Source organism: Nicotiana sylvestris, chromosome 3 (assembly GCF_000393655.2).
Source record: "Nicotiana sylvestris chromosome 3, ASM39365v2, whole genome shotgun sequence".
NCBI lineage: Eukaryota > Viridiplantae > Streptophyta > Magnoliopsida > Solanales > Solanaceae > Nicotiana > Nicotiana sylvestris.
This window is the reverse complement of record NC_091059.1, coordinates 201071163-201097617: the sequence shown is the minus strand read 5'-3', so window position 1 is coordinate 201097617 and position 26455 is coordinate 201071163.

The following is a 26455-nucleotide window of genomic DNA, read 5'->3' as shown; positions in this document are numbered from 1 at the left end:
AAGAAAAGAAGAATAACTATTTTTTTTTCTGGAATTTTGTTATATTTTTATTTTATTTTTTTTATTATTTATTTTTGAAAAGAGGCCAAGGAAATACTTATACATTTTAAACTTCCTTTTTTTTCATTTTTTTTCATTTTTTTTTTGAAATTTCGAAAATCTTTTAAAGAGGTACTACAAATGAAACAATAATTTTTTTATTTATATATATTTTGGATTTTGAAAGTGATTAAAAGGAATAGTCAAACTGAAAGACAAGCTTTTTTGTTTTTTTCATTTTTTCTTTATATATATATTTTTTTTAAAAACAAAAATTCCGGTGAGGTTTTGACATTACTTGGACATTGGTGTTTTTTCCAAAAGAATAAGTAATTATCTCCCTACCCTGCTATTCTTTTTTGAAAATTTTTCGGAAACCGGTCAACATGCAGATCTGAAGCAAATAGATGCGCAAAACAAACGGGATGCAGCAGGATGGTCTTTTCATTCCAGGTTGCCTGTCCTAGACGGACCCAACCCCTGTGTTGAGTCCCCTATGTCAAATGCAACATGATGCAGATAAGCATTCCTACTAGGGATCCGGCATGATGTTTTGTTATACTAGGTTTATAACCTGGGTATATGTTCTAGACTGTGTACCCGAGAGGTAAACTCGAGTCGAAGAGGGGCAACTTACCGGGAACCAAAAGGACGTCCTCTTTCGTAACAGAATAGGGAGCCTCGACCAGCGAGCTTCTCCCCGGAGGTGAAAAGAGAAGGGTTCGGCACAGTTTATATGTACAGTCCAAATAATATCAAAGCGGTAAAACAACATTTAGCACATTAGGCTCAATCATGTAAAAATCAGATAAAACCAAATATAACAAATTATCTAAGCTCGAATTCTAACCCTGAACCAGTGGTTCTGGATCTACATGTCCCTAGCGGAGTCTCCAGAGCTGTCACACCTCCTTTTTGCGCGCCCGCCCCGAAGGTTAAAAATGCGTGAGAGAGTTTTTCCAATTTAAATGACAATATTCGAAATGGGATTATTTATTTAATTCAGAGTCGCCACTTGGGAAAGGTTTGACTTTTGGTGTCCCAAGTCACCGGTTTATCTTGAATCCCGAATCGGGGAAAATATTCGACTTTTCCAAATGAAGTCTACGAACTAGAAATTCTAAGTAAGAAATTCTGTTGACCCGAGGGAAGGTGTTAGGCACCCTCGAATCCCGTGGTTCTAGCACAGTCGCTTAAATTGTTATAATGGCTAAATATCTGATTTAAATACATGTTGTGACTTATGTGCTTTTATTAAGTTAAAAAAAACCGCTTTTATAATTATCATGTATTTTTATAGAATTGCAACGTCGTGAAAATGCATCTCGAACCACGTCACAGTCAATGCACCCGTAGTTGTTAACACATTTCGGCTTCGTTGAGATTGGGATTTGGGTCACATCAATGTGCACCCGAATTTAAGAATGTAATTTAATTAAACCGCGCCTAAAGAGTCTAACGCGTTATTGTCTTTGGATAAGGCGGGGAAATTCACTAGACAGCCCATCCCAAATTCTAAATATTTATTATGATTAATTATTGAGGGCCTCGCAATGTGTATCTTTATTTGCACGAGGCTCATCTCATTATTTTTTTAAAAGGGATATCCTAAAGTGGCTACATTTCTATTATGTTTGTCTCTAAAAAAAATAGAAAGGAAAAGGTACGTGCTAATTCAATTGCATGCTTTTTAGCCAAATCCGGATTTCCTGTTAATCATCTGATTAGTTGTCTACAAGATGAAGAATTCCATACCTCGTGGAACCTGATTTTAATTTGGTAAAAATTACATACAAGCTGATGAAACGCTACACTTACATCCAAACATTTCTTGAATTGAATTTAACTAAACTTATTTAGGCTAGATTAAGGGAATTGACTACTAGGCATCGTTACTAATGGGGATTCGAACGTGATCCTATATACTACCTAACGGGACCCGATAAAAGAACTAAAATAAAACAGAACAGCATTGTATGAAGTTGAAGTATTCTATCCTATGCATATCATTATAGCTGAAAAGGAATCTGGTCAGTCACTATGTCAATTATCCGTGCATTCTGTGTACTGTACAATTACATACCTCGTACCAACAAACAACTATAAACGAAAACACAAGAGACTAAAACTCAGTTAAGTATCAATTACCTATCCTTCCATGCTATTGAATTACAAACAAATCAATTATACGAGCCCATCAATATACCATGAGTATTACAACAAATACTTAAACTTTTTCAACATCTTTCACTTCATGCTTTCAAACTGTTTCAGTTACACCAATATGGGACTCGAAATGTGTACCTGGAATGTTGAAAATGCAGAGGAGAATAAGAAGGAGATAGGGAAAATCAGCAGCAGCAGGAAACAAAGTAACAGCAGCAGACAAAGTAGCAGCAGCAAACAAAACAACACAGCAGAACAGGCTTGAGTGCAAGAATGAAACTATAGCCGATAGAAAAGGTAGCCAAATGACAGCAGCCCACAATGGAGTAGAATCAAAACTCCAGGCAGACCAGAACCAGCAATAAACCAATGAAAACACTCAACTAGTAGACTCAATTGGAACTTCAAAGAATCAGAATTGTTTGAACAAGTTGAAAACAAATGAAGCCCAAACAACAATAGGAAGAAATAGTTTCTGATTGTTCTGACTGTTTTTATTTCTTGTTCCCCCTTTTCTGCATCTATGCTCTCTAAAATCAGTCTGTATATGCCTATTCTGTGGTCTCTCTCTATATCTCTCTTCTCTTTTTTATATTTTTTTTGATCGAAGTTCTGCTCCCCTTTTATAACTTAATATCAGGCTATGCACAGCATGTTAAAAACATCAGAAACCTTCCCATGTGGCCTCCTCTCTTTCCAGTTTCCACTCACTATTTAAATATAAACAAACTTCCATGATATTCCCCTGGCAGGTCTACCTTTTAAGTGAGGTTTATTATTTCTAAACTAAAGCAGGATATGGGCAGCAGGGGTGTGTTCTGACAACACATGCTGTCCTATTTGCCTTAAATATTAAAGGAGCACAGTGCCCATGATGCCCAAGAATGCACATGCTATCAATTTTAAACCAAAGTCTGAACTGTAACTATAAACTAAACCGTATAATGTTTCGGATTCAATTTGAACAAACACCAACAGCTATACTTAGTTCCTAGTTACATTCAAACAAAGCTTTAGCAGAAAACAAACAGTATGAAACAAATTGTTACCATTCAACAGCTGGAACTAATCGACGACGTATGTGACTCGACTATACTAATTACAACATATACAATCAACAGCCAAGGATTGGAATCAAACAGTATTGAGCAGGGGTTCAGATTGTACTGTCAAAACAAATATGACCTTGGGAATTAATTAATCGACCAACTTCAAATTCGGTTGATTGTACAACTTACACATACACACATTATCAGTAAATGAAAGAAAAACTTGACCAAATACAGAGGTCCGGGCAAAGTGGACAACAATAGTTGATAAACATTCAAAACATAAATTAAACAAAACATTTGGACACCTAAATAGACATTCAAATACAACAGACAAAACGAACTGATAAAGAAAACAAAAATTACCTTAAAACTTTGAAAAAATCAGAAAACCTTAGCTTGGATTTGAATAGATCTTTCTTGGGGTTGAACGGACTTTAATCGAAGTGTTCTCAACTGAGAACACTTCGATTAAGGTCCATTAGACCCTAATCACTCGGCTCAAACAGACACAAACCGGGCATAAGGATTCCTAGGGTTCTTAGAGGGTAGATTTGGGTTTTTGGTTTCCTTGGTTAGATTCGGACCAAACCAATCATGGTTTGGTCACGAGGGAGGTCCGGGGACTGTCTGGTGTGAAGCTGGGGTAGATCGGTGTAAGTCGAGGTCCGACTCGAATCTTCAAATGAAGATTCGAGAAGGTGGGAGGGGATTCGAGCTAAGCGGTTGGTGGATTTGGGTTCAGGGTGGTGAGGTGCATCTATGGTGTTAAAGTGGGGGTCACCGGCGTCCATGCCGCCGGGATTAATGGTGAGGGGAAAGGGGGCGGCTAGGGTTCCGGGGTTTGGGTCTGTTGGAAAGGATGAGGACGAAAGAGGGGTATTTGGATAGGGGGTGGGGTATGAGTGGAAAGCTTATATATGGGGTGGATGGCTTGATCTCAGCCGTTGGATCAATCGAGATCAACGGCTTGGATCTGAAGGCTTAAATGAAACGGTGTCGTTTGGCTTAGTAAGGGTCAGGGTTGGTTCGGGTAACGGGTCGGGTAATGGGGTTATGGGTGAGAGATCTGGACTGTTGGATCAGTTTGGTTTGATGGTCGAGATGGATTGGCATTGAAACGACGTAGTTTTGGTGTCAAACTTTTTGTGGCCTGGAGATTGGCTGTTTGGACTGGTGGCTTGGGCTGCTCGTTTGGGCCTCAGATTTTGAAATGGGGAACCAGCCCAAATTTATTTAAAACAAATTGCACCCTTTCCTTTTATTTCTAATTTTTTCTTAAACACAAAACCTAATTAAATAAAAATTAAACACCATTAATTAACACTTAATGTAATTATTACACGCATATTAAAATATTAAAAGTAGGTAAAATCAAACAAGGCAACAATCAAGACAAAAAATGCATATTTTATGATTTTCCATTTAATAACCGGATTACGGTTCAAACTACACATGACACACATTTTTTGTATTTTGTTTTAATTAAAATAAAATGGGCAAAAATCATAAATAATTAACAACATGCCACGTAAAAATCCAAAAATTGTACAGCAAGACCAATTGCTATTATTTTTGTTTCTTTTGGAGTGAATGTCGCGAAAACAAAAATCACGTGCTCACAGGTGACATGACACAACAATATAGGCCTAAGCCACAACTTGCATAATACGCGCACCAATAAGCAATGGTTCGAACATACTCAAATCATAAAAATGACTCAAAAGAAAGAGCTGTACCTCAAGCTCACCAGTACCACCACAACACAAGGCTGAGAAACCGTCTCGCATCGTAGGAACAGAACACACGAATCTAACCCGCAAGGTCATACCTCCACATAACTTCGCTACGATGCACGATCCTATCCAACACTGCTCTACATGAACCACCTCAAGTCATTATGCTCAAAATCGACAACCACACACAATTTGATGTCTGGAACCAAAACAAGTGATCATACCCAGGAAGAGCAAATAACCTACACCACAAAAACCTAAAAGGACATAACCCATACACCATTCACCGAGTAACACCCAATTTCTCTTCCCGCTCGACTTCTATTATGAAACCCCAATAGAACCACACCCTAGGTGACTATAACCGACAAATCACAACACCTCTCTCAGCAAAACAATTCAGAGCCACCCAAGATGACTCAAGTTAGAACACGCATCCACATTGGCCTGCCAATGAACTCCTCATCAAGGAAATCCTGAGGCTATTCCTTCAACTCTTCTAACTATGCTGGTGCCATATGATACGGTTCCCTGCATCAAATCAATACCGAAATCAACCACCCACCCGGAGACATGACCGGCCACAAGAAACACATCCGAAAAGTCTATCACCACCGAAACCGAATCAATGGTAGGAGCCTCTGCACTGACATTTATCACGAAAGCCCACATAAGAAAAACAATTCTTCCCAGCCGTCCACTAGGTCTTCAAAATATAAAACCACTTCAATAGGACATAATTCATCGAACCTCGCCACTCAATCCGTGGCATTTCTGGCATAGCCAACAGTGCCGCCTTATTGCAATAGTCCAAAATGACACAACACAGAGACAACTAGTCTGAACCCAATATCACATCCAAAATCTAACATACCAAGCAACGAAAGATCCGCTCGGATCACCAAACCCCCAACAATCACTAAACAGTGCCGATACATACGACTCACAATTACAATATAGCCTAAATGTGAGAACTTCCCTGACTCTAAGTCCATATGGCATATGACTCAACACACCTGATCCCAATTCTGCTGTCTGAATGCATACCACACCTCGAATACCCAATCATTCCATGAAAGATACTCTAAAATTCCCCTGTGTCACCAAACAAACTCGAATATCAGCAGTCGATCTAACAAGAAAGCACCGCAATTCCACTGAAGTACCATCAACTTAATCACATTGCCTTTTATGAAACATATACCCTCGTCAAATCACTCCCATTTAGCAATACCATTTCCTTAATCACCTGGAGATCATCCCCCTAATCATCTGAAGATCATTTCTATAATCATCTGAAGCTGCCCATGTTGCCTAAGAATTTTATGACTTTCCGATCAAAGCTGAACCGTAACCTTACACATGCGAATATCAATCCTCCACAACATACCGCATATACCATACCATCCTAGGGTAACATGAGAATTTCATCTCCCTTCCGAGCCACAAACATCTACGTACTCAACTAGTCAAGAACTTTCCATTGATCCCATCTAGAGAAAATCACTATGCATCCCATGCTCCTCATGCCCATAGAAAATATATATATCTCTAATCAAAGTAGAAACCATCAAGAACTCTCCGAGTTCCCCTTACACAAGCTAGACCTGCCAGGACTGAATCCTTCTAACTCGACCAAGCTACGCAAGCCATCAAAACCTAAGAGCACTGCCGCGAAATACCTGTAGGAACTCATTACCCCTTACACACCCAAGGAACTAATCATATCCTTACCATACTGATCCGGCGTACTACCCAGCTATCCCATCTATCTGAGTTTCCTTCTGATTTATCTTAAACTTGATATCCCCTCTTGATGTAGCACCACAATTCCTCAACCCAAACTTACCATACGAGACCCAAGCATAAAACTACACTGTCTAAGGCTCACAATCCGCTGAGTACTCTTTCAAATATTCCCAAAAACACCACATTCAAAATACTTTACTCTAAGAAAACTTCCTGCGAATCTAAATCTGTTACCTTTACCTTCCTGATACTGATATATAGAATCCCATAGTTAATGTAGAAAGTACCACAAGTCTTAACATATTCCAAATGAAAACTCAGTTCTTAACCACATATATGACTTTAAAATACCTCGTTGTTACATGTAGAATCTTGAACACATTGGAACCATTCTCGAGAGTCATTCACTCTATTCAAACTGCAATTAGCCTGATCAAGCGAACCGAAAAACCCGTGCCTCATTGGCACTCTGACACCACAGAATGTGACATCATTCCTTTACAACTAAGCTACTTCCTGCTCTATGCAACGAGCATCCTTTACCAACAACAACTCAAGACATTCCGTGATTTTCACACGCATGTAAAGCATCCTATAACCTTTGTTAAAAATTTTCCTTTACTCGAGCCATCCTCGATCTCAATTTCCGTAAGCCATAACTAATTCACCAGCAGACCTCAAACTGGAATCAACATAGCACATAATAGTGCAATTAACTAATCAACAGCAGACTCCCCCATTTGGCTCGAAGCCATAGATCATCATACACCCAATAACTCATAACGCATATACTCTCTTGCTGCCATAATACCATAGTGAGATTAAACTCAAATCCCTTTGTAAGATTGTGAAACCATAGACCATCTAGTACTTTAAATCTTCAGCAAATCTCGCATTCATTCTTGTAACAGTCAAGCCCACTCTCTTAAGCGACTAAAAATTCAAATTTCAACACTTATATTTCACTTGTAAATGAGACCTTCTAAAAGACACATGAGGATCACACAACCTCAGAACACTTCACAGGAGATAACCCACCTGCCTTGTCTTCAACTAACATTTCTGTATACCTTCCACCGTCACAAACATTACGCAGTCACTTAGCCTTCCTGAGTCTGAACTCATACTGCAACATAAAATTTACTTCACTCCCAACTAAGACACATGAAAAGACTCTTTGCACACCCATAACTCGGGGCTATACCGCAAATCAAAAGTGAAAATCAAGCACCTAATAGTTCTTCTATCCTCCAGCAGACCCTTCTCGTCGCTTCCAAATCATATGAACACATCTCGCAGTACTAACATACTCATCACATAATTATGCAGCCGTCACTTCCACTAATAGGGACACTACCAAAAATATCAGTTCAAAGACACTTTCTCACACAATCAGCACCTCGGTGCTCAAGCTATAGGCAAAGATTCGGCCTCAAGTCCTCAAGACTGGCCCAACATCAACTCACAGAGATCACATCTCACCCCTCGATCGGGGAAGCACAAACCATCGATGCATATCTGATACTGAGCGCTCATGCACGCACACGAACGCGTGGAAGGAATTCAAAGAGTTACATTTCAAGATGAATCAAAGGACGCACGATAAGAATTCAAGAATGTGAAGTTTTCCTAAAGGTTCTGCAGCCTCTCAAGGATAAATACAGACATCTCCGTACCGATTCGTGAGACTCTACTAAATCTGCTATGACTCGTGAGACCTATGTAACTAGGCTCTGATACCAACTTGTCATGACCCTAACCCCGAACCTGGTCGTGATGGCGCCTCTCGTGAAAACAAGGCCAACCAATTAAACCCAATTCACTTTTTAAAACAGTTAAACAATATAAAAAAAGTCTAAACATGATTTATTGATAATAAGTAGTGGCTATACAACCCGACATAGCCCTAATCGGGGTGTCACAAGTCACGAGCATCTACTAGAGTATAAGTACAACTGAAAGCCTGGAGTGTACAAATACAGTTTAATGAAATGAAGAGAGAGAAAGCAGTGTTGCGAACACCGACAACTACCTTGCTAAACTCTGATGACTCTGCCTCCGATCAACCAAAACATACCTGAATCTGCACACAAGGTGTAGGGAGTAATGTGAGTACTCCGGCTTAGTGAGTAATAATAATAAATAAGACTCAAGGCAAAAAATCACATAAAACATATCAAGATGCTGTATAGAAGCAGTCCAAAACCAGTAAGAAAGCAGTGAAGATGTAAAAATCTCTTAATATATCTTAGCTCAGTTTAAACTTCTTTGAAAATGGCTTTTTCAACGGTTACGCAAATGAATGCAAAGTAGTTAGTGCAGAGAAGCACAAAAATTTGCCCCTCGGGCACAAATACCATAGTTTAACACGTAAAATGACAAGTAAATATGAAAGATAAACAAATAAAGGTTCACCCCTCGGGCACAATGTCAACAACTCCGCCCATTGGGCAATATCTCAAAACAATAACAGCCCCTCGGGCAATCACATAAAATGGTACCAGCCCTTCGGGCAATCACATAGAACAATATCAGCCCCTCGGGCTATCTCTCATATCACACTGGGTACCCGTGCTCACTGGGGGTGTACAGACTCTGGGAGGGGCCCCTTACGGCCCAAGTGCCATATCAAGCCATCTCGTGGCATCAAATCTAGGCCCTCGACCTCATATCAGTCAAGCCACCTCGTGGCATATATATCTCAGGCCCTCGGCCTCATAAACAATATCAACAAGCCACCTCGTGACATACCTATCTCAGGCCCTCGACCTCAATCAGTATTAGTGTTTCCTCATAACTAGGCCGTCGGCCTTACTCAGTCAAAAATACTCACAAGCTCCTCGGGCATTAGTAAAACAGTATTTCTCAGCCCAAAACATCATTTAGAATATCATTTAAGTCTCAAAACGGAGTAAAAATGGCTGAGTAGTAAAACAGTGGAAAATAACATGACTGAGTTCAATCAATAAGTCAAAGTAGTGAGGAAATTATAATAAAAATCCCCGAAGGGTTCAAATAGTTGGCACGAAGCCCAAATATGACAATCAGCCCAAATCATGATGATAACAAATAAGTTTCAGTCAAATACGCGGTAAAATCATCAATTGGGACGGACCAAGTCACAATCCCCAATAGTGCACGACCCCACGCTCGTCAACAAGCGTGTGCCTCACCTCAATATAGCACTACGATATGCAATCCGGGGTTTCAAACCCTCAGAGCATCATTTACAATCATTACTCACCTCGAACCGACTAATTCTCTAGCTCACGATGCCTTTGCCCCTCGAATTGGCCTCCACGCGCATCGAATCTATCCAAAATCAGAACGAATACATCATAATATGCTAAGGGAATAAAGCCCAAGCAAAAACAATCGAATTACCACAAAATTCCAGAAATTGGTCAAACCCGATCCTCGGGCCCACATCTTGGAATTTGACAAAATTCACAAAACTAGAATCCTTATACCCTCACGAGTTTAACCATATGAAAATTATCCAATTCCAATACCATTTGGTCCTTCAATTCATATTTTACATTTTTGAAAGATTTCACAATTTTCTTCCCAAATTCCATCCCAAATCACGAATTAAATGATGAATTCAATGATGGATTCATGTACTCTAGCCAAATCTGAGTTAGAATCACTTACCCCGATGAATTTTTGAAAAACCTTCGAAATATTGCCAAAATCCGAGCTCTCTAGGTCAAAAATATCAAATAAAACCCCAAACCTCGTATTTATAGAGTACCCCACAGATTTCCACCTCCATGGACCGCACAAAATTGACCGCGGTCCGCACAAAACTAGTGCGGTCCGCACAAAAACGACCGCGGCCGCACAGGCTTTCCTTTGTAGTGATATGCTTTAGTACATTGGCCATAACTTTTGTTACAGATGTCCAAATTACAATATCTTTACCTTTCTGGAAACTAGATAAGAAGGGATACAACTTTCGTGTTTAAATCATCTCAAAATTCCTTGTATATCAAAATATATGAGCTTCCGAAGTAGGACCAGTGAAATGTCCCCCACCGCGGCCGCACTGCATTTTGTGCGGTCCGCACAGCACCTACCGCAGCCGCACTTCATTTTGTGCGGTCCGCACAACACCTACCACAGCCGTACTTCATTTTGTGCGGTCTGCACAGCACATAACGCGGCCACACTTCTTTTTGTGCGGACCGCGCGGGTGGGTTCCGAGGCCTGCAACCCTTCTGGACCTGCTACAACTATGATTTTCGGCCTAAAATATCCCGGAACCTACCCGAAACTCCTAGAAATTCAAATCAATTGTACCAACACATCCCATTACATTGTTCAAACTTGTTCATAACTTCAGAACGCTTAAAACAACATCAAATCACCAATTTAACATAGGATTTAAGCCTAAGAACTCCAAGAACTCTTAAAATATGCTTTCGATCAAAACGCCTATCAAATCTCGTGCGAATGACCTGAAATTTTGCACACACATCCCAAATTACACAACGAAGCTACTGCAACTCTCGGAATTCCATTTCGACCCCTATATCAAAATCTCGCCTATTAACCGGAAAACGCCGAAATCTCAATTTCGCCAATTCAAGCCTAAACCTTCCACGGACTTCCAAAATGCATTCCGATCATGCTCCTAAGTCCCAAATCACCTAACAGAGGTAACCAAACCATAAAAATTCAATCTGAGATCAAATACACATAAGTCAAATCTTGGTCAAACCTTTCAAATTTTAAGCTTTCAACTCAGACTGTTCTTCCAAATTCATTCTGATTAACCTAAAATCCAACACCAACTATTTACGTAAGTCATAATACACCACACGGGGCAAGTCATGCCCGAGAACTGGCGAGCGAAGTGCAAAAGCTCAAATGACCGGTCGGGCCGTTACATTAAATGATATTTTTTAAATGATGTTTGGGCTGATAAACACTATTTTACTATTGCTCGAGTTACTTGTGAGGATTTTTGACTGAGTGAGGCCGATGGACTATGTTGTGAGGAAACATTTGATACTGATTATGAGGCCGAGAGCCTTAGATGTGTACGCCACGAGGTGGCTTGATTGATGTGAGGCTGAGGGCCTAGTGATGATGCCACAAGGTGGCTTGATATTGCGCTTGGGCGGTAAGGGGCCTCTTCATGAGTCTGTACACCCCCAGTTAGCACGGGTACCCATTGTGATGTGAGACTGAGCCTGAGGGGCTGGTATTGTTCTATGTGATTGCCCGAGGGGCTGGTATTATTCTAAGATGTTGCCCAATGGGCAGATTTGTTGATACTTTGCCCGAGGGGCGAACCTTTATATGTTTACTTTTCATAATTGACTGTCAATTACCTGCTTAATTATTGACAAAGGCTTTTCATGAAACTATGTTTAAGTTAAAAAGTTTTACCTATATTTCACTATTTTACTGATTTAAATTGGTTTACTGCTTCATTATAGGATGTTTTGTGCTTTACGTGATTTCTTGCTTTCAGTCTTTATTTACATTTGTTACTCACTGAGTTGGAGTACTCACTTTATTCCTTGTACCCTGTGTGCAGATTCAGGCATTGCGGATCCTACCAGTGCGAGTTGAGAGCTCCCGACAGATATCGTAGTCCCCGAGGTAGCTGCTTGACGTCCGCAGTCCCGTGTTTCTCCCTATTTATCATTTCTATCTCTTATCAGACATTTGTAATAGTTTGTATACTCTTTTGGACTTGTATTAGGTTTTATAGATGCTCATAACTAGTGACACCTCGGTTAGGGCTTTGTATGGGTGTTCTTCCGCGTATTTATGTTATCATTGTTATTTCAAATTTATTTTATCATGTTTAGACCATCTCTTAAATGTTTAACTGTTAATAATTGGATAATAGGAAGTGTCGGCTGGCCTTGTCTTCACAAGAGGCGCCATCACGACCAGGTCCAGGTTAGGGTCGTGACAAGTTGGTATCAGAGCCTAGGTTACATAGGTCTCACGAGTCATGAGCAGGTTTAGTAGAGTCTCGCAGATCGGTATGGAGACATCTATATTTATCCTCGAGAGGCTACAGAACCTTTAGGAAAAACTTCATATTCTTAAAATCCTTGTCGTGCGAATTTGTTGATCTGAGTACTAAACTTCTATTGTTCTATTCTCTCACAGATGGTGAGGACACGCGCTACCGATCAGTATGGACGACCACCAATACCACCGGATGTGGCCACCAGAGGCCGAGGATGTGACCATGGTAGTGGTAGGGGCAGAGCAGCTAGGGAAGCACCTGCAGATCTACCAGCTGCCCCAGTTCAGGATCAGGTCCCAGTTATAGACGCTCTTGCAGCACCAGCTCAGGCACCAGCTGTGCCCATTGTGATTCTGGGTCTTCAAGAGGCCTTGGCTCAGATCTTATCAGTTTGCACTAGCCTATCTCAAGCGGTTTCAGCCACTACAGCCGCAACTACTTCTTAGGCTGGGGGAGGCAATCAAACTCCCGCCACTCGCACACCTGAGCAGGTCATGCAGGGACTTCAGACGTTGGGGGCACATCCAGCCCAGCCGGTTGTAGCTACTCAGGACTATGTAGTTCCTGCTATGCTGGAGGATGAGCATCGTAGATTAGAGAGGTTTGGTAGGCTTCAACCTTCGACCTTTAGTGGTGCAAAGGGCAAGGATGCCCAGGGTTTCTTAGATAAATGCTAGAGGATGCTTCGTACAGTGGGTATTCTGGAGACCAGCAGGGTCGCTTTCACTACCTATCAGTTTTCGGGAGCTGCCTTTACTTGGTGGGAGGCTTTTGAGAGGCGTAGCCTGTTAGTGCAGCACCCCTTACCTGGCAACAGTTCTCTATTCTCTTTATGGAGAAGTATGTGCTGCAGTCCCGTAGAGAGGAGCTGCGTAGAGAGTTTGAGTGGTTGCGTCAATGAGAGATAACTGTGACACAATACAAGATGAGGTTCTCCGAGTTAGCTCGTCATGCTATTTGGATGGTTCCGACAGATAAAAAGAGGATTAGGAGGTTTGTGGATGGCCTCACTTATCAGCTACATATTCTTATGACCAGGGAGAGGGTGATTGGTGCTACTTTCGAGGAGGTTGTGGATATTGCCTGTGAGATTGAGTCTGTTCTTTGCTAGGAGCGAGAGGAGAGGGAGGCCAAGAGGCCTCAAGGATATGGTAGTTACAGTAGTACTCCTTCGAGGGGTCCGTTTTAGTACGACAGAGGCCGCCCATTCAGGCATGCTCAGCCAGCTCGCCCACGTTATCGTGGGGTGTCATCGGGTCATGATTCTCACAGTTCTCATCAGGGCCAGTCATCACTTAGTGCCCTTCCAGCTCAATGTTTGTCCCGTGCTCCATCAGTTCAGGACTCTTCTATGCCGAGTGCATCTTCTAGTCACTCCGGTGCGAGGGGTTCCCTTCAGTTCCCTTCTCCAGCACCTGGGAGTTGTTATGAGTGTGGCGAGATGGGCCACATATGGAGGCATTGTCCTCATTGTGTTGCTAGTTCGTCCTAGCAGAGGGGTCAGTCATCGGCGTTAGTGCCAGTTTCATCACCACCACCTGCTCAGTCAGCTAGGGGTGGAGGTCAGTCGGCCAGGGATTTTCCCAGAGGGGGAGGTCGATCAGGGGGCGGTCAGGCCCGTTTCTATGCACTCCTAAGCAGACCCGATGCTATTGCTTCAGATTCTATCATTACAGGTATTGTTTCAGTCTACCATAGAGATGCCTCTGTATTATTTGATCCCGGTTCCACATTTTCTTATGTGTCATCATACTTTGCTCATTATTTGGGTGAGCCCCGTAAGTTTCTTGCTTTACCTGTTCATGTATCTACCCCGATGGGCGATACTGTTATTGTAGACCGTGTGTACCGGTTGTGTGTGGTGACTATTGGGGTTCTGGAGACCCAAGTGGATCTATTGCTATTGAGCATGATGGATTTTGATGTCATTTTGGGCATGGATTGGTTATCTCTGTGTCGTGCGATTCTGGACTGTCATGCTAAGACAGTCACATTGGCTATGCCGAGTGTGCCACGGATCGAGTGGCGAGGTGTGACTGATTATGTTCCTAGTAGAGTGATCTCTTTCTTGAAGGCCCAACATATGGTTGGGAAGGTCTTTCATATCTAGCATTTGTGAGGGATGTCGGATCTGAGACTCCCAGTATTGATTCTGTTCCAATTGTGAGGGATTTTCCCGATGTGTTTCTTGTAGACCTGCCAAGCATGCCACCGGATAGGGATATCGATTTTGGTATTGACCTGGTGTCGGGCACTCATCCCATTTCTATTCCGTTGTATCGTATGGCACCAGCGGAGCTGAAGAAGTTAAAAGAGAAGCTTTAGGAACTCTTTGATAAGGGGTTCATTCGGCCTAGTGTGTCACGTTGGGGTGCGCCGATTTTGTTTGTGAAGAAGAAGGATGGCGCAATGAGAATGTACATTGATTATAGGCAATTGAACAAGGTAACAATTAAGAACAAGTATCCTTTACCTCGTATTAATGATTTATTCGACCAACTTCAGGGAGCGAGGGTGTTCTCCAAGATTGATCTTCGTTTAGGTTATCACCAGCTGAAGATGAGGGATTCAGATATTCTTAAGACAGTTTTCAGGACCCGATATGGTCATTATGTGTTTTTGGTAATGTCTTTTGGGTTGACCAATGCCCCATCAGCATTCATGCATTTGATGAACAGCGTGTTCCGACCTTATCTCGATTCGTTTGTCATAGTCTTCATTGATGATATTATGGTGTATTCACGTAGTTAGGAGGAGCACGCAGAGCATTTGAGAGTTGTGTTGCAGAGATTGAGGGAGGAGAAGCTTTATGCAAAATTATCCAAGTGTGAGTTTTGGCTCAGTTCAGTGGCTTTCTTAGGGCACGTGGTGTACAGCGAAGGTATTCAGGTTGATCCAAAGAAGATAGAGGCGGTTCATAGTTGGACCAGACCGTCCTCAACCACAGAGATTTGCAGCTTTCTTGGTTTGGCAGGCTATTATCGCTGGTTTGTTCAGGGATTCTCATCTATTGCATCGCCCTTGACCAAGTTGACTTAGAAGGGTTCTTCATTTGTATGGTCGGACGAGTGTGAGGATAGCTTTTAGAAGCTCAAGATAGCTTTGACCACAGATCCATTGTTAGTTTTGCCATCAGCTTCAGGTTCATATACCGTGTATTGTGATGCTTCAAGATTTGGGATTGGTTGTGTGTTGATGTAGGAGGGTATAGTTATTTCTTATGCTTCTCGTTAGTTGAAGCTCCATGGGAAGAACTATCCCGTTCATGATTTGGAGTTGGCTGCCATAGTTCACGTGTTGAAGATTTGGAGGCATTACTTGTATGGCATATCTTGTGAGGTGTTCATTGATCATCATAGTCTTCAGCATTTGTTCAAGCAAAAGGATCTTAATTTGATACAGCGTAGATGGTTGGAGCTTCTTAAGGATTATGATATCACTATATTGTACCATCCGGGAAAGGCCAATGTGGTGGCCGATGCTTTGAGCCGAAAGGTAGTGAGTATTGGGAGTTTGGCATATATTCCAGGTGGGGAGAGCCCTTTTATATTAATGTTTAGGCCTTGGCCAATCGGTTTATGAGGTTGGATATTTCGGAGCCCAATCGAGTATTGGCTTGTGTAGTTTCTCGGTCTTCCTTATATGAGCGCATCAGAGAGCACCAGTATGATGATTCGCATTTGCTTGTCCTTAGGGACAGAGTTCAGCATGATGATGCTAGATTTGTGACCATCGGTGATGGTGGGGTGTTGAGGATGCAGGGCCGGATTTGCGTGCCCAATGTGGATGGGCTTCGGGAGTTGATTCTGGAGGAGGCCCATAGCTCGCGGTATTCCATTCATCCGGGTGCCGCGAAGATGTATCAGGATTTGAGGCAGCACTATTGGTGGAGAAGAATGAAGAAAGATATTGTGGGATTTGTAGCTCGATGTCTCAATTGTCAGCAGGTGAAATATAAGCATTAGAGACCGGGTGATTTGCTTCAGCAGATGGATATTCCCAAGTGGAAGTGGGAGAGGATCACTCTGGACTTTGTTGTTGGACTTCCACGGACATTGAGAAAGTTCGATGCTATTTGGGTGATTGTAGATCGGCTGACCAAGTCCGCGCACTTTATTCCTGTGTGTACTACTTATTCTTCAGAGCGGTTGGAAGAGATCTATATCCGGAAGATTGTTCATTTGCATGGTGTCCTACTTTCTATCAGTTCAGATAGGGGCACTCAGTTTACTTCGCAGTTTTGGAGGTCTGTGCAGTGAGAGTTGGGTACTCAGGTTGAGTTGAGTACAACTTTTCACCCACAGACGGACAGGTAGTCCGAGCGCACTATTCAGATATTGGAGGACATGTTGCGTGCTTGTGTCATTGATTTCGGAGGGTCATGGGATCAATTTCTACCGCTTGCAGAGTTTGCTTCTAACAACAGCTACTAGTCAAGTATTTAGATGGCTCCATATGAGGCTTTGTATGGAAGGCGGTGTAGATCTCCAGTTGGTTGGCTCGAGCCTGGTGAGGCTAGGTTATTGGGGACAGATTTGGTGCAGGATGCTTTAGAAAAGGTGAAGGCGATTTAGGAGAGGCTTCGTACAGCGCAGTCGAGACAAAAGAGTTATGCTAATAGGAAGGTTCGAGATGTGTCCTACATGGTTGGTGAGAAGGTTCTGTTGAAGGTTTCGCCCATGAAGAGTGTTATGAGATTTGGGAAGAAGGGGAAATTGAGTCCGCGGTTCATTGCGCCTTTTGAGGTGCTTCGGAGGATTGGGGAGGTGGCTTATGAGCTTGTCTTTCCACCCAGCTTATCGAGTGTGCATCCATTATTTCATGTTTCTATGCTCTGGAAGTATATTGGGGATCCGTCCCATGTTCTAGATTTCAGCACGGTTCAGTTGGATGATGATTTGACCTATGATGTGGAGCCAGTAGCTATTTTGGGTCGTCAGATTCAGAAGTTGAGGTCAAAGGATATAGCTTCAGTGAAGGTGCAATGGAGAGGTCGGCCCGTGGAGGAGGAAACCTGGGAGACCGAGCGGGAGATGCGGAGCAGATATCCTAACCTATTTGAGGCTTCAGGTATGTTTCTTGATTTCTGCATCCTTCTCTTTCAAGAATTTGTTTTTACCTTTAATTCTTTTGATTAGCATTTCCATACTTTTGCCACTCAAATCATTGTCTGAATCCGAAAAAATATCACCAATCCCATTAAGCTTGTACGGATTAGACTTGGAAGAAAGTTGAGAATAAAACTTCCTTTCGTCTTTGTCATCACAGAATCTTATGATCTCCGTTTTATGGGAACTGCCATGAGAAACAGAAAACTTTCCATTACCATCAACCTTGTCACTCTCAATTAAACTTCTTTTCCTCTTGAAAAATGAAGTAGATAATTCCTCTATAACCTCTTCTTTTATCTGCTTAGGAATCTACCTATACCATCACTGTTTGAAACACATGCCATTGCCTTCTCATCATCATTGTCGCTAATGAGAACAACAATTGATCAAAGACACACCCTGCCATGTACTGCATCCAAGTTCATACCGAGTAATATTACTACGAGGATAATCACCAAAGCCACCAGAAAACTTTATGATGCCAATGAAGCAACATGAGCTATTCAATGAGACTCGTATTGTAAAGAAGAAGAAAGAGACTGATCCAGAAAGGTGGGTCAAGGACCAAGCCTCGATTGTTGTCACGACCCGGATTTCCTACCCTCGGGGGTCGTGATGGCGCCTACTAATGTGAGCTAGGCAAGCCAAACCTTTGATCTAATTACTTCATTAACCGACTATTTCATTATAACAAATATAAGGCGATAACGTGATGACAACGGAAATTCAAATTTAAGCGGAAGACAACAATAAAATATATGAAAACTGTATCAATTACAAATACTTAAGCCTTAACCACCCAAAACCTAGTGTCACAGTGTCACAGACTATCTAAGTGTCACAACCCAAACCCCGATCCGGTCGTGATGGTGCCTCTCGTGAAGTCAAGGCAAGCCAACTAACCCATTTCGCCTTTTCAGAATAGTTAATATTAATAAACAATTTTAGTATGATTAGATAACCACAAACTAAGCAAAAGATTTCTTTATAAAGTGCGGAATATAGCCCAAACACAGTCCGATACCGGGGTGTCACAAGTCACAAGCATCTATTAGAGTATAAATACAACTACAAGGTCTGAAATGTACAAAACAAGACTGATGAACAAAAAGGGAGAAAAGCGGTGTTGCGAACGCTGGCAGCCACCTTGCTAAACTCCGATAACTCAGCCTCCGATCAGCACAAAACCCGCTGCCGGGGGAATAAATACCTGCATCTGCACACGAGGTGCAGGGAGTAAAGTGAGTACTCCAATTCAGTAAGTAATAAAGGTAAATAACAACTGAGCAGTAAGAAATTACGTAAAGCAACCAACATGCTGTATAGAAGCAGTGTAAAACCCTTTGAGAAAAGTAGTGAAGCTGTGAAATCTTTAGAAATATCTTAGCTCAGTTTAAACCTCTTTTGAAAATGACTTTTTCAACAATTACTCAATGATTGCAAAACAGTTAGTGCCGATAAGCACAGAAAATCTGCCCCTCGGGCACAAATACCACAGTATAACAGGTAAAATGACAAGTAAATATGAAAGATGAACACATAAAAGTTTGCCCCTCGGGCAATATCCCAGAAGAGTACCAGCCCCTCGGGCTACCTCACAATCACCCGTATCAGCCCCTCGGGCTCACTCTTAGAATAGTATCAGCCCATCGGGATCACTCTCAGAATAATGGATACCCGCGCTCACTGTGGGTGTGCAGACTCCGGAGGGGCCCCTTACGGACCAAGTGCTATATCAAGCCACCTCGTGGCATCATCACTCGGCACTCGGCCTCATATCACTCGGCAATCAGCCTCACATCGCTCAAGCCACCTCGTGGCATAAACAAGTATCTCAGGCCTTCAGCCTCATATCACTCAGTATATCCTCACATATGGCCCTCGGCCTCACTCAGTCCGATAATCTTCATAAGCCCCTCGGGCATTAGTAAAACAGTAGTTCTCAGCCCAAAACATCATTTAAAATATCATTTAAGTCTCAAAACTGAGTAAAAATGGCTGAGTTTGAAAACAACAGATATCAACAAGACTGAGTTCAAGTAATGAGTCAAAATAGTGAGGAAATAGAGATAAAAATCCCCGAAGGGTTCAAATAATTGGCACAAAGCCCAAATATGGCAATCAGCCCAAATCAGGCTGATAACAAATAAGTTTCAGTCAAATACGCGGTAAAATCATCAATCGGGATGGACCAAATCACAATCCCCAGTAGTAAAAAACCCCACGCTCATCATCCAGCATGTGTCTCACCTTAATATAGCACTATGATGTGCAATCCGGGGTTTCAAACCCTCAGGATGTCATTTACAAACATTACTCACCTCGAACCGGCGAAATCTCTAGCTCGCGACGGCTTTGTCCCTAAAATCAGCCTCCACCCGCGTCGAATCTATCCAAAATCCGAACGAATACATCACAATATGCTAAGGGAACAAAACCCAAGCGAAAAAACTCAATAACGGGCACAAATCCCGAAATTACCAAAACCCGAGCCCCGACCCACTTCTTAAAACTCAGAAATTTTCACATCATTAGATTCCTTATCACCCCACGAGTTCATACATACCAAAAGTTCTCAATTTCGACCTTGAATGGTTCTTCAAATCCCAATTCAAAAGTTCAAAATCCCAAGCCCTAGTTATTCCATTTTTAGCTTTGTTCCATGAATTTCTAGGTGGATTTCACAATATAATTGAGTTTCAGGTTCGAAAATCTTACCTCTAAACGTTACTCCTTGAACCCCTCTTCGATTTCCTTCAAAAAGCTCTCAAAAAGGCCAACTATGGAGTAAATGAGCTTCAAAATTGCGGATGAAACGAATTAAAACATTCTGCCCAGGGATTTTCGCATCTGCGAACAAAAGCCGGCTTCTGCGGTACCGCATTTGCGGTCACCCGTCCGCTTCTGTGGAACTCACTAAAGGGACCAGGCGTCGCATCTGCGAAACAACCTCCGCATCTGCGACTCCGTAGATGCAGCTAACCTGACCGCTTCTGTGATCCCAGACCATCTCCTCCTCTCCTGCTTCTGCGGCCAAGAACACACATATGTGACGCCGCACCTGCGGTCCCCAAACCGCAAGTGCGAAAATACCAGAAGCAGGAAAATCTGAAGCTGCAATTACACCTCAACTCTTCCGTTAACCACCCGAAATCATCCCGAGGCCCCAGGACCTCAACCAAAAGCACAAACATGACCCAATACCTTATTCAAACTTGCTCAAATCGTTAAAACACCTCAAACAACATCAAATCTACCAAATCACATCAGATTCAAGCCTAAGTTTCAAAAATCTTCCGAAATATGCTTTCGATCAAAAACCCAACCAAACCACGTCCGAATGACCTGAAATTTTGCACACACATCCCAAATGACATAACAGAGCTACTGCAACTCTCAGAATTCCATTTCGACTCACAGATCAAAATCTCACCTACCAACCGGAAATCGCCAAAATCTCAACTTTGCCAATTCAAGCCTAGTTCTACTCTGGTCCTCCAAAACCAATTCCGATCCCGTTCCTAAGTCATAAATCACCCAATGAAGCTAACCAAATCCTAAAAATTTCGTTCTGAGATCATATACAAATAAGTCAACTCTTGTTCAAACTTTTCAAATTCAAAGCTTTCATCTGAGACTGTTCTTTCAAATCCATTTTGATTTTTCCTAAAAACCAAAAGCAACGATCTATATCAGTCATAATACATTATACGCGGAAAGTCATGCCCGAGAACTGGCGATCAAGTGTAAAAGCTCAAAATGACCGGTCGGGTCGTTACACTAAGATTGCTACATACAAAGTCTGAAGAAATAACAGTACACTATTTTTGAATAGAAGGAAGATGAAATAGGAAATAAGGATAGAGGGATATGCCAAGGCCTGCGGACGCCTGCAGGTCTACCTTGGATCTCCGGGTGGACTAAAGATAGCTTCCACACTACGGTCCAAAAGCTGCTCCAGGATCTGCACATAGTGCAGAGAGTAGTATCAGCACAACCGACCCCATGTGCTGGTAAGTGTCTAGACTAACCTCGGTGAAGTAGTGACGAGGCTAGGACTAGACTATCAAATAAATCTGTGCAGTTCAAATACATATACAACGAAAAGAAATACAAAAATAACCAGTCAATATGGGAGGGGGAGCATGCTGTTGGGAAGATAACAATTTCGAATAGAATGACATCAAGTAATGAAAGGAACAATATAATTCGGATATCAATAAAGAATCAGAAATCAACAAATGCACGGCATCACCCTTCGTGCTTTTACTCTCTTTCCTTACCATATAATCAATATAATTAGCACGGAATGGTACATCGTGCGGCACGGTATCACCCTTCGTGCTTTACACTCTTTCCTTACAATCATACACGACATCACCCTTTGTGCTTTACATTCTTTCCTCATAAAACAAACAATGCACGGCATCACCCTTCGTGCTTTAACTCTCTTCCTCACCCAAACAACAATCACAAATAATAGGGCAAGAGAACAAATGAAATTGCAATAAAAATCGCGGCAAGAGAACAACAATTCAACAATTTAATCCCGGCAAGGGAACAACATCAATAACATCAACATCCCGACAAGGGATATAACAAATAAATCAACAATAGCCCGGCAAGGGTGACAACATAATGATCTCTTCTCTTTCTCACTTCTGCTTCACTATTCACTTCACAACTCGAGCCAATGCTCTAGAGGTTCAATTATCACTTATACTTTCACAATTCGTTATACAACTTGAGCCAACGCACCTCAAGGTTCATAGATCACAATTCCTTCCACAAACTTTATACCACAAATAGAAACCACCACTAAAGCATGAAAGATACAACGAAGTCATGATAATCACAATATAAAGACTCACGGTCATGATAGACACCAATGTATAGATACTCGTCACCATGCCTATACGTCGTACTCAACAATTACCACATAGCAAATAGGACTCAACTCCTAATCCCTCAAGCTAAGGTTAGATCAAACACTTACCTCGATGCCACGAACACAATTCACGATTCAATTATAGCTTTACCCCTTGATTCCACCGCCAATTCGCTCATATCTAGTCACAAGTTACTTAATTACATCAATAAACACCAAATGAATCAATTTGAATGCATAAAAATGAGTTTTCCAAAGTTTTGCCCAAAAAGTCAAAAATTGCCCCCGGTCCCACATGGTCAAAACCTGAGGTTCGAACCAAAACCCGATTACCCATTCCCCCATGAACCCAAATATATAATTTGTTTTGAAATCGGACCTCAAATCGAGGTCCAAATCCCCAATTCTTGAAAAACCTAGGTTCTACCCAAAACACCCAATTTCCCCCATGAAAACCATTGATTTTAAGTTGAAATCATGTTAAAAGATGCTAATGATTGAAGGAAATTAGTTAAAATTAACTTACAATCGATTTGGGAGAATCGTTATTCTTGGAAAATCGCCCAAAGGAGTTTGTGTTTTGAAAAGATGTGAAAAATGGGTTTAAAATCGTCTAAGTCTAAAGTTGCAGGTCGCAGGTATGGAAAATGCGAACAGGGGTTCGCAATTGCGAACCCCAACCTCTGTTTAGTTGGGAAATGCGAAACAGGGTTCGTATTTGTGAACCCTTCAGGAAAGCTGGACTTTCGCATTTGTGAAAGGGACCCTCGCATTTGCAAGTTGGAATTTGCGAGAGGGGAGTCGCATTTGCGACTCAAGGCTAAAAAAGGACTAATCGCATTTGCGATCAAAGCCTCGCATTTGCGAGCAAGACAGGTCTGGGCTGGTTTCTCATTTGCGATCCAGCCTTCGCATTTGCGAGACAGGCTTCGCAAATGCGAAGCCTCCAGTCCTGATCATACCAGCAAGTTTCTGCAACTTTCTGAGTCTAAAAATCCACCCCGTGGCATATCCAAAACTCACACGAGCCCTCAGGGCTCCAAACCAATTAAACACACAACCTCAAAAACATCCTACGGACTTATACGTGTACTCAAATCACCAAAATAACATCATGAACATCGAATTAGACCTCAAGATCAATAAAATTTCTCAAAACTCCTTAAAACATCAAATTTGCATTTGAGGTCCGAATCACGTCAAACGGATTCCGTTTCTTACCAAACTTCACAGAGTTATCTTAAATCATATATAAGACCAGTACTGGGTGCCGTAACCAAGATACGGGCCCGATACCAACACGTTCTAATCAAAATTCATTTCCAAAACCTTTAAACCATTTCAAAAAACAATTTTCTTTAAAAATTAATTTCTCGGGCATGGGACCTCGGAATTCGATTCCGGGCATATACTCAAGTCCCATATTTTCCTACGGACCCCCCGGGACCATCAAATCACAGGTCTAATCCGTTTACCCAAAATGTTGACCGAAGTCAAATTAATTCATTTTGTAGCCAAAATTTATCATTTTTCATAGATTTTCACATTTAGGATTTTCGGCTATGCGCCCGGACTGCGCATGCAAATCGAAGTGATGCTAAGAGAGGTTTTTATCGCCTCGGAACGTGGAATTTCATTTTTAAACAAGTGATGACCTTCACATTTTCCACCTCTAAAATAACTGTTCGTCCTCGAACGAACAGAAGTAGGAAGTACTTGAGTCGGGGAAAAGATGGGGATAATGGATTCGCATATTGGAGTCGGACTCCCAGGTCAATGCCTCAGGAGGTTGACCTCTCCACTGCATACGAACAGAAGGAAAACTCTTCAATCTCAACTGACGAACCTACCGGTCTAGAATAGCTATCGGCTCCTCCTCATAAGACAAGTACTTGTCCAACTGGACAGTGCTAAAATCTAATACGTGGGATGGATCGCCTTAATTTTTCCGAAGCATGAACACATGAAACACTGGATGCACAGCTGATAACCTCGACAACAATGCAAGTCTATAAGCCTCCTCTCCCACTCGATCAAGAATCTCAAACGGGCTAATGAACCTAGGGCTAAGCTTGCCCTTCTTCCCAAATCTCTTCAAGCCCTTCATAGGCGACACTCGAAGCAATACTCGCTCACCGACCATGAATGTTAAATCACGATCTTTGAGATTGACACAACTCTTTTTCCTAGACTGAGCAGTACAAAGCCTATCCTGAATGATCCTGACCTTGTCCAAGGAATCCCGAACTAGATCTGTACCCAACAATCGAGCCTCTCCCGGCTCAAACCATCCAACCGGAGACCGACACTGCCTACCATATAAAGCCTCATAAGGAGCCATCTGAATACTCAACTGGTAGCCTCCAAAGTCAATGACACAAGCTCAGAGCATATCCTCCAAAATATGAATAGTCCGCTCAGACTGCCCGTCCGTCTGAGGATGAAATGTTGTGCTCAACTCAACCCGTGTGCCCAACGCTTGGTGAACTGCCCTCTAGAAAGTCAAGGTAAACTGCGTACCTCGGTCCAAAATAATAGACTCGGGCACACCATGAAGACGAACAATCTCCCGGATATAGATCTCACCTAACCTCTCGGAAAAATAAGAGACTACTACAAGAATGAAATGCGCTGACTTGGTCAGCCTATCAACAATAATCCACACTGCATCAAACTTCCTCTGAGTTCGTGGGAGACCAACAACAAAGTCCATAGTGATACACTCCCATTTTTACTTAGGAATCTCAATCTTTTGAAATGAACTACCGGTCCTTTGATGCTCGTACTTAACCCGCTGACAATTCAAACAGCGAGCCACATATGCAACGATATCCTTCTTCATTCTCTGCCACCAATAATGCTGCTGCAAATCCTGATACATCTTCGCGGCGCCCGGATGAATAGAGTACCAGGAACTATGGCCCTCCTCTAAAATCAACTCTCGAAGCCCATCCACATTAGGCACACAAACTCGACCCTACAATCTCAAAACTCCATCATCACCTAAGGTAATCTTCTTGGCACCTCTCTGCTACACCGTGTCTCTAAGGACATACAAATACGGATCATCATATTGCCGATCTCAGATATGCTCTAATAATGAAGAGCGAGCGACTGTGCAAGCTAACACACGGTTGGGCTCAGAAACATCCAACCTCACGAACTGATTGGCCAAAGCCTGAACATCCAAAGCAAGCGATCTCTCACCGACCGTAATATAAGCAAGACTGCCCATACTGGCTGACTTTCTACTCAAAGCATCGGCTACCACATTGGCCTTTCCCGGGTGATATAAGATAGTGATATCATAATCTTTCAACAACTCCAACCACCTCCTCTGCCTCAAATTCAACTCTTTTTGCTTGAACAAATACTGAAGGCTTTTGTGATCCGTAAACACGTCACATGTCACGCCATACAGATAATGCCTCCAAATCTTCAACGCATGAACAATGGCTACCAACTCCAAATCATGAACCAGATAGTTCTTCTCATGAATCTTCAACTGTCGCGATGCATAGGCAATGACCTTGCCATCCTGCATCAACACTGCACCAAGTACAATACGAGATGCATCACAATAGACTGTATAAGGCCTTGAACCTGTGGGCAATACCAACACCGGTGCCTTAGTCAGAGCTGTCTTGAGCTTCTGAAAGCTCGCTCACACTCATCTGACCATCTAAACTGGGCACCCTTCTGGGTCAACCTGGTCATCGGGG